This window comes from Centruroides sculpturatus, unplaced genomic scaffold (assembly GCF_000671375.1).
Source record: "Centruroides sculpturatus isolate CEXI.00-Female unplaced genomic scaffold, Cexi_2.0 scaffold1014, whole genome shotgun sequence".
Lineage (NCBI taxonomy): Eukaryota > Metazoa > Arthropoda > Arachnida > Scorpiones > Buthidae > Centruroides > Centruroides sculpturatus.
Window position 1 is genome coordinate 112,528 of NW_019385381.1, and position 10,201 is coordinate 122,728.

At 26.6% G+C, this 10,201-nt stretch overlaps 1 long non-coding RNA gene across 1 annotated transcript in view; it reads left to right on the plus strand.

Annotated features, from left to right (window-relative positions):
• Positions 1 to 6,548, plus strand: part of LOC111638368 — a 44,982-nt gene extending 38,434 nt beyond the window's left edge. Inside the window, exon 3 of the long non-coding RNA XR_002758853.1 lies at positions 6,023 to 6,548. This is a non-coding gene — a long non-coding RNA (uncharacterized LOC111638368). The remainder of the gene's footprint in view (positions 1 to 6,022) is intronic.
• Positions 6,549 to 10,201: the final 3,653 nt, after the last annotated feature.

Sequence of the window (10,201 nt, forward strand, 5' to 3'; positions counted from 1 at the left end):
AAAATAAATATTTAAACTTCTTTTATTCAATTACTGAGTTATCGAATACAGAAATAAGATTATAGAATTACGAAGGGGAAGATAAGGAAGAAAAAGTATAGAATCTTACGAAATTTCGGTGCGAAAAATAAATTTATTTAGAACAAGAAAAGTTTCATTTTGAAAGGAGAATTTGTAAAAGACAAGCAAAATGGTAGTACATAACATTAATTTCCTTTTTTGGTCTTAGAATGGACGTCATTAATCTTTCATTATTCGACGAAGCGAGAATATGCGATTCAATAAAAAGCTCTTATCTACTACATTCTTCATCCGAGAAAAAGTCTAATGATTGAGCATAAAAGATAACTCAATGGCTACTTTCGAAATCTCTTCTTAACCCGAATTACTTTTAATGACCATTTATTAAATCTCTTTTCATATTTTATTAATATAGGCATTTAGTTAATACATTCGTTTTTCTAACAATAGTTCGTTGTTTTACCTTTTCGGAATTTGTTCAGAAGCCATTAAATTATTATTTTTATCAAAATAAATATTTAAAAAAAAACTAGATAATAAATAACGTAATAACTTTTCTTTGTAGTTTTAAAGTTTTTTTTTCCTAAGGAATTGTAAACATTATGAACTTAATAAAATAAAAACTGAGACTTACATTTATAAAATTATATATAAAAGTACACTTCTTGTAAGAAACATTTATAGAAATAGAAATTTTTCAATTAAATTTTCGAAAACATTTTATAAATATTGAAAAATTTCAATATAAAAAGCACCTTTTTTCTTAGTGGTTTGGTTAAATTTTTTCTGAATTTTTCTTTAAGGGAAAGAAGCATTTAAATTATGAAAATCTAAACCAAAATAACTATAAAAATATCAATTTTATGTATTGAATGTCATACAACCGCCGAAAGAAAGTAATAATATGAATTTTTTCCAATTTATTTCTATTACTTTCCGTTATAGAAATATACAAATTTATAGAAAGATATTAAAATCTAGAAGTTAAATTTAAGATAAATTTATTATAGATAATAGATAGTTTTCATATAACGTAATATAAAGACAATTATATAAAATAGAGTGAGTAAAGAGGTAAAGCTGATGTAAAATGATACACTAGGATAAGCAGTAAACTAATTATATTTGAAAAACGCTACAAAATACATTTGAATTTATCATTCTATGCCGCCCAGGAGGTAGCAGCAGCCATCATTACAAAGTTTCGACATGAAGAAGAGTCTCTTGTTGAAGGAAAAATAAAATCGAGAAAATTGCTACAGTAATATGTGTATGTTTTTCAAGCTTTTGTCATCGTAGATTTAATTCCTAAATAATTAAAACGTAATGATTTCAAATACAAGTAATCTGTATAGTGATAAACTAACCGCCACTCTATAGGTTATGTTATACTTTTACTTATTATTATTATGCATTGAGAGTAAAATGAAATATCAGCTGCCTTACTGTTCATGTTTCAGGCTATCTTTTTTTTTAGGTGATTTTAATAATTTATACCTTATGATGAGAAATACAAGATGTCAAGAAGACAGTCATGAGACGAAATACAATCGTTATAAACGTGGATTAAATAAAAGAAATGCTCTTCGTGGGTACATAAATAATAAATATGCAGACCAAGATTAAAAAAATAAATAAAAAAAATTCCGCATTCGATTAAAATTTAATAATGTATAATAGTTTTAAATACGAAGAGTAGAAATTAAAAATTTTATTTCTCTGTTCTGAGCGTATAAATTTATACGTAATATGAATCATTGCATGAAACGTTGAGGAATATGAAATTTAATTATAGACAGCATTATAAATCCTTGTGCTAATCTGTTTTGTATAGTTAATGTTAATTACTTTCCTTATTCTACACAATTAGAGAAGAGAGAAAGAAGAGGAGAGAGAGAGAGAAACGACACCGCATTAACTTAAACGTTTAATGCTTACGTTCTTAATACATTTTCTTGAACATAAAGAAATAAGTCCTTTAAAACGAGTGCAAAACTTTGATATGGAATATTTTCGGAGGCAAACAGTTTTATTTTAACTTATAAATTATCCAAAAACTTCTTATTTTTAAGCTTAAAATTGCGAATTTAAAGGCGAAGTCACTACTTTGACGAAATTTATGATTCAATTACACGGCATTATTTTTTGGTGTAGGTATATACGCTTCGGTGATTGTTTTATGTAGTTCGCTGTTAAATATTTGAATATAAAAGAACGAATTTTCAACTAATCTCCTGGTCATTCGAACCATAATAAAAATCCACCCTCAATATATCATCGCTTGACATTAATAAAAGCGATATATATATACGAGTATATATTTCTCTTTCAGTTATGGATAAAAATTTAGTGAAAGGAAAAACAGTTTAAATTTTTTAAAAGAAGAAAAAAAAATCAATTTGTTTAAAGTAATAAATCAATTTTTCTTTTATATTTTAAGCCGAAGCAATTTTTGAATGTTTAAGCAAAAGATCGATTTTTGTTTCATAAGTAGGCTTCTCTGTATATTATTACAGAACAATCGATCAAATTTGATGTAAATTTGAAAATAAATCTATTTATCATATATATATTCTATGTAATATATATATACCAACAGCAGTATATACATATCAGAGAATAGAGGAAAACGTTTAATTGATTTTTGGCTTTAAAAATGTCAGACATTACCTAAACTCCTTACTTGATTTTTAATGGATTATCCTCTGGTTATAAATTATAAAATTAGAAAAACGATTGATAAAATTGAAATAAATTGTTCTTTAATGAAAAAAAATATATTTTTTTTTCTTGTAGATATTTCACTAAAATCGATTTACAATTCATGATATAAATTTTATCAATTAAATTAGATTATACAAGGATCATTCAGAGATCGATTGTGGCCTGGGATTGTGGAATTAAAACTCTTATATATATATATATATATATATTTAAAAGAGTAATTAATTATTATTCTATTTTTTCTTTCAATTTTTAAACTTCTAACATAAGATACTAAATTTATACTTTCCAACTAAATACTTAAAAATAGATTTTAGTTTACTAAATAAATATTTAAACGAGTAAACAAGTAGTCAAGAAGCAGATTAGTTTTTTTTTCTAATTTCGTTACCGATTTAAGAAACTTTAATTATATTTAAAAGTAATCTCGTATACTTTTTATACTCAGATATGACGTAATATATGAGGCATTACAAATGTAATTTATTTATTATTACAAATAAAATTTAAAAAAAAAAAACGTAATTGTTACGGTTAAAACGTATCAAAGTATAATGGAAATTTTTTAAAATATTTTCTATAAGAATCAATTTTAAATCTGTTGAATAATCTTATTTTTGCGCTTAAACATTATAAGATTATACCGTGTTTTTTCGATTATCTTGTTTATGGATTAAATTTATTGGCATTACGTACATTTTTAAAATTTCAAACACTTTTTATTTCGTTTATAAATCCCGAATTCTTTACGAAGTTTGCTAAAAAAATCTTTCAAAATTTAAAATTAATAATCGATTGGGAGAGTGATAAGCGCTTCGATAGATTTCGTTTAATGATATTTGTATAGAATATTTTTTTTATAAGATTTAGATATGTTACGCGTGATATATGTATTATCAGGATTGGATAACAAGAGTATCTAATGTTGCTGTTCTCTCTGTTATCTCTCAGTTCGGCAATTCCCCTGACAGATTCAATCGACAACAGTCACTTTTCGTGACAGACTCGAGCTTCGGAAGAGCACGATTCAACGTCACGTCAATCCTTCCCGTTCGTAATAATCTGAACGTAATACGAGTAAACCGAATCTTAATTATTTATACCCAAAGAAACTTATTAAAAATCATTTTATTCGTAACAAGCTCGAACCAATTAATTGGTAATTTAAGCTGTAAAAAATTGACAGAAGCTTGTTATTAAACTGAGTGGATTTGATTAAAATATTTTAGAAATTACACGCCTCGTTCAAGTGTATTTATCGAGTACATTTAAAAATGAATGTATTTTTTCCCCCTCTCTTCTTCTTCTTTTCTTTCTTTACACAAGAAACGTCACTTACAGATTTTACTTCTGCATAATTAAATGTGCCATTTTTCTGTTTACTTTGGTCTTGTACTTAAAATAAGGAAAATAAAATAATTAATAATGCAGAAAGGATGATGTACCGCATCAAAAAGATTTATGTGAAATCCTTTCGAGTGTATTTCCTTTATAAAATTGGATTTTGATGGAAATTTACTAACAGAAGGAAACCATCAGATGTCACGACTGGTATCTAATTCCCTTCAGATTTTGGATAAATATATTATTCCCTTTACTGTTAATTTGCTTCTAGAAATCCTTCGTTTTAAGAAAGCTTTCTACGAGAAAGCAAAGCATATAATATAATAATTACGTACAAATAAATATTAATTAAATCGTTATTACATTATTTGATTTTGATAATAATCTGTTACTCGATGAATGTGTAGTTTAATTATTAATGCATCAATTAAAGTAGCATCCATTCAAGTCTTTTTCTTCTATTTAAAGCAGGGGAAAAGGTTTTTTTTTATTATTTAAATACTATACATAATTCGTTTAATATAATTGATTATTTTCGATATTAATTTTCTATAAATATCCTTTTACTCGAGAATAGTAACACGGTTTTTATATATAGATTTTAGTATTAGAATAATCAATAAAATTTCAAAATAATATTTAATGCTGATGACACATATTTTTCTTGAAAATATATTTTCAAATTTATAGTATTAAGTTTCACAATTTTAAACAGAGAATCTGTTATAAATTACTTATAAAAGTGTTAATTATTATTTCAAATAGTTTGAATTATATACTGAATAATGTAACTTAAAAGGTGGTAAATTATACATTTAAAATCGATATTGTATATATGTTGTGTTTCATATATTATATATATTTCTGAATTGCCTTTTGTTACAAAATGAAAATTGATTAAGTTCTTACTTAACAAGACGATATCAGGAGTGACTTTTATTTCTATTCGATTAAACTACTTTTACTTCTATTTTGAATAGGAACGAATCGAAATCAATATGCTAAATAGGTATCTCGATGAGTTTTACAGTTGCTATTATGTTCATTTGCAAATATCTCTTACGAGTATGATCTTCTTTCCAATTTTCTGATGTAACTTATGCCAATAAATCATCTTTATAATTTTGTAAGAAAGAAAAAAAAGTAAAGCTCAAAATGCATTATTCAATAAAAACAATACTACAACGAAAGAAAAGAAACTCTACAATACAAGGACGTTGAAGAAGCAAATTTCAATTTTTTTTATTCTGAATAGAGAAATCGATTCCATTAGAGAATTAAAAAGATTAAAACAACTACGACCCGAAATATATAAAATTTTTATTGTTTATTTATTTTTGTTTTTTCGTCTATTATCAATAATTCTGTTTGAACATCTGTTATTTATTCTTTCGATAATATCTAGAATATGCGCGCTTTAAATCTTTATTGATTACAATGGATTTGGGATATAAATTTTAAATTATATAGTAAATCATAAATTTGATACATCTATATTTATCATTTTTTTTAAATTTACTTTTTAAGTATTTTTTTTTCTATTAACAAGTGTTAATAGAAAATAAATACTGTAAATGAATTGAGAAAAGCCTTTAATAAAAGACTTTTGTTCTCTTTCTCTTGGACATTCTCTTGCATTTCTTTACATTCTTTAAATAAAAAAAAACCATCATGAATAATCTATTGTTTTCTTCTCGTCTTCTATGTCTAAATCTCAATCTCCCAGTCCTATCAATCAGTCTTCTATTCCCGAAACTCAAACTTGTGATATAACTTAAATTTCACCTTTATTCTTTGTATTTCTATTCCAGTTTTTTTTTCTTTTAAATATATAAATTCCCGTATGGATTGAGAATTCTTTGTGGATAAGATTTAAAATTATTTTAAGCCTGAAGAATACTTACAGAATTTTTTATTTTTTTTATTTTTACAGATGGAAAAGCTGATCCGAGAAATGCAAGATTCTGACATGGGCGTTCCTGTGCGAAGTCAGAAAACATTTCTCAGTTCAATTCCCTGCGCATTTTTAGGTAAATACACAACTTTATTATTCTTATGTCTATCGTAGCGTATTCTCGTAATGTTTACAGTAGCATAACTACCATTAAAGTAGAAAATCAATGACATCCCTTATTAAGCAAAGAGAGAAGGCTAATAAAATGATAGATGACATGCTGGCTTCTATTCTTTTCCCGCTAGAATGGTATCAGTATTTTAGTTACATTCAATAACTGCTGGAAGCCGTTTGGAAGTGACATGCACGTGTCTTGATGGACGTTAATGTTTCGGACGGCAGGAAGCTTTTGATTTTCACTCATCTTCTTTTTTACCTCTAATCCCGTAGAAAGATGATAGTATAACTTGTCATAAACTGCTGCAAGTAGAAATGATCCAGTAGAAATGATGGATTAATAAAAGAATTGAACAAACTTACAAGAAATCGATTGGTTAATATTGAAACATCTATTCTTTGCCAGGAAAAGTAATTTCTGTATTACTCAATGGCCCGATTTTTTTATTATTATTAAAAAAGAAATAAAATAATAATATATAAGCTTATGTAATTAAAATTTTTTTATATATTTTTTTTCTATTATGCTCCAGTGTTATAAAACTTGATTACTTCGTAAAGCTGTCTTTTGAAGAGTATGAAACTAGTAATGATTTTTTTAATTTTGAACTTTTTCCTTTATTAATTTACGACACGCAGACTTTATTTTCAGTTTAGATCATAATTATTTTTGTGTTCTTCATTTTATTTTTTTTTTATTCTGTCGAGAACGTGAACAGTCGTGAGGAAATTATTAAATTTTTTTTTTTAAATCGAAGTAACAATATTGACTTTGTAGTTAAAAAAAATAATTTTTTTATCTTCTTATTTATTTTTTAAAAACAATGGTGTTGACTTTATTAAAATCTGTATTATAATATCACTGTCAGACTCCCTTTTATAGTAAGAAATTGTTATTGACAAGATTAAATGATCTTTGAATATATAAAATTTAAACTTTAATCGTGTTTCTACAATAAAATTTTTGTGATATATNTATTTATTCATTAAATAGAATCGTAATCGTCACATACTATTTCATTCGTTAATAGATTTAAATGTCATTCGTTTCAAGTACTGGCTGTCAAGTATTGACAAAGACAAGTCCATGTTGATTTTTATCACAGCTATTAATTGACTTCGCTCCATTTAAATTAAAACCAATAACGATTTCTCACTAAAATATTCGAGCAATTATTTAAGTATAACATTATACAGTCAACAGAGGTGCTAGGATTTTTACTCTTGGAGGGTGGACGTGGGGTGTTATCTGCATATTTTATCATCAATATATTTTTAAATTTAACAATCGATTTTCAGTAGCTTTACATTTAAAAAAATCTCAGTATTAATGGCTATTTTAAGTACAGGATTACAGATTTTGCTTTCCATCATTCTAAGATTAGTGGTAATTTGGCATTAGTGACTAATCCACCAAATTCGAACGATTAATGCACTAATCTCGGGCAAACACGGCGAAGATTTGTCTTAATTCGCGGAATATCTACATGAAAACGAAATAATAGAAAATTACTTTCGAATTCCTCTACGATCCAGTCCTATTAAAGTACAGTATTAGACGACCAACTATTTATCGAAAGACATAGACTCTAAAAGAACTCAAACACCTCTTACCTTTACATAATACAAGAAGAAATCATATCACCTCTATTGTAGTTACTGATTAATTTACGTTTTCTATGCAAGTGGAAACATTTATCGTGAAATGGGAGAACCGACAAACATCGAAATCAAATGTATGTTGGATAATTAAAACTGTGTCTAAAGCTTTGGGGAACCTTACAGATAAGTGCATCGCATTTACATACGTTTAAATTTGCCATACGTGTGCCGGGCTGTGAACGGCTCGCGTATTTGTAAAATCTAAGTGACTCGTACAACATGGAATTCATATAACACGGAATTATCTACAGTGTTATAGTGGGGGTCTACCGTATCATTTTGAACCATTATTGTAATGTTTATAAAGTAATTAAATATTTGAATAAGACAGAAAGTTAGTCTTTATAACGGTTAACTGACTTTTAGTTCAATCCTGAATATTATAAAATTGTTTTACATTATGCTTTAGTAATGTTTTTATGGTCTTGTAGGCTTACTAGACCTAAAAATGTATCCAAGAATTAGCATTTTTCAAGGATTAAGAATATATAAATATATACGAATTCCAAATTAACGTAATTTATAAAAAAAGAAAGGTTAATTTAAAACTTGTAACACTTTTTTTTTATATGAATTATAGATTGAAAAAGAAAACAGTAGATTTTGAAATACTGTTATAATAACAAAAAGTGGAAAAATTCGAAAAGAAAAACATCTCAGTCACACCTGTTAGCGATCTTTTTCTTTTCTTTTTTTTAACTTTTGTCAAAGTTTTGATGATGTGACAGAACTTAGAGATATCTTCACGGTTTATTATTTTTTCTCTATTTTTGAAAAGTGTAGCAGTCATTTGTTCGTCTTTTCGGCATTTCTTCCTGTCAGAATTTTAATAAATGCTTACGATGTCTGGCACAATACATCTACACACTTGTACGCGCGCTGTTATTATCTTATACAATACTCTTACAATTAAAATTAATAGTTATCATCTGTTAGAGACAGCGATTTACTTGTATAGTACATTATTAAGTATTATAAATACAGTATAGAAGTAAATTAGTTTTAAAAACTCTTACTATTTTAACGAAAGTAGAAGCAAACTTTTAAAGTAGTTATTATCAACAGAATTTAAAGATTTAAATCAAAAGCTTGATTATATATATATATTTTTTTACTTTTTCCTTCCCCCTTTGTATACAGTAGTTAATAACCAATGGTTTTTCAAGGATATTATAGATTAAGAGGATACTATTATTATTTTTTCTTTTTAATTGAACATTTGCCTGGAAGATACAACCATTATTTGAGTTAAAGCTTGTTTGAGAAACAAAGTAAATACAAAGTAATAAAATTAATTATGTTTACTGTATTTAATTGGTAAAAATATTTGCTAATAAATAGTTTATAAAATATTTTATAAATTTTTAATATAAAGTATGGGCACATATTGTGTATCAATACGTCTCCCCATCAATGTATAAACGTTTTTACTTAAAAAAAAAGAGCGTGCATATTTACGTTGATCGTTTTAGACAGTACGAGGCCCTATACAAGCGTGTACTTGCGAGTCTTCTATTTTATATAAGTTTATTACACAATACTTAATAATGTTGTATGATCCTGGATCTTGATACTATTGAATTTCGAACGTTTTATAACCCATTTTTATAGGTTTTAAAGCTACAGGAGCAAAATTGATTGGCGCTCTCGTTCTTGAAAATCTCGCTCCATCCCTCACATATCAAATAGTGGTCCTGGACGCCTTCCTGAAATTTCATTCTTATAATCACCAAGCCCTTTCAAATGTATTTGTATTTAATCTTCAAATAAATTTTGTTTTTTTAAATTTTCTTATGAAGAATTTCAAGCAACGTTAATAACATTTGTAGAATTTTTGTTAAATTAACAAAATCGTGACTATTTATTAACTTTACTTAATATGACATTTACTTAATCAATCAAAACGCACTTAAATAGAAGTTGTTCTGAAGAATATTAGACACTGCAATCTCAGGTGAGTACAGTACTGAACCCATCATCTTGTGCTCCTTTCCATTTGGACAAATGCTTATCACAGCCTGAGCAACTAGAATCACTACCTGGACAATACCCCAGGTAGTTATTACGTTAAATAAGGCTCTGAAACTATATGAAGACTGAGTTATCGGAAAACATATCATCGAGTATGAGATCCCTAACTCCATGCCTTAGGCTTTGCCTAGGATCTCTTGCTTATCCTATACTATTCTATTGAATAGATCTATTCCTAGAACTACCATTACACATCGAAAAATAATTGTGATTGCTGAATATCTACGACATTTAAATGCTATATTTATTCATTAAATAGAATCGTAATCGTCACATACTATTTCATTCGTTAATAGATTTAAATGTCATTCGTTTCAAGTACTGGCTGTCAAGTATTGACAAAGACAA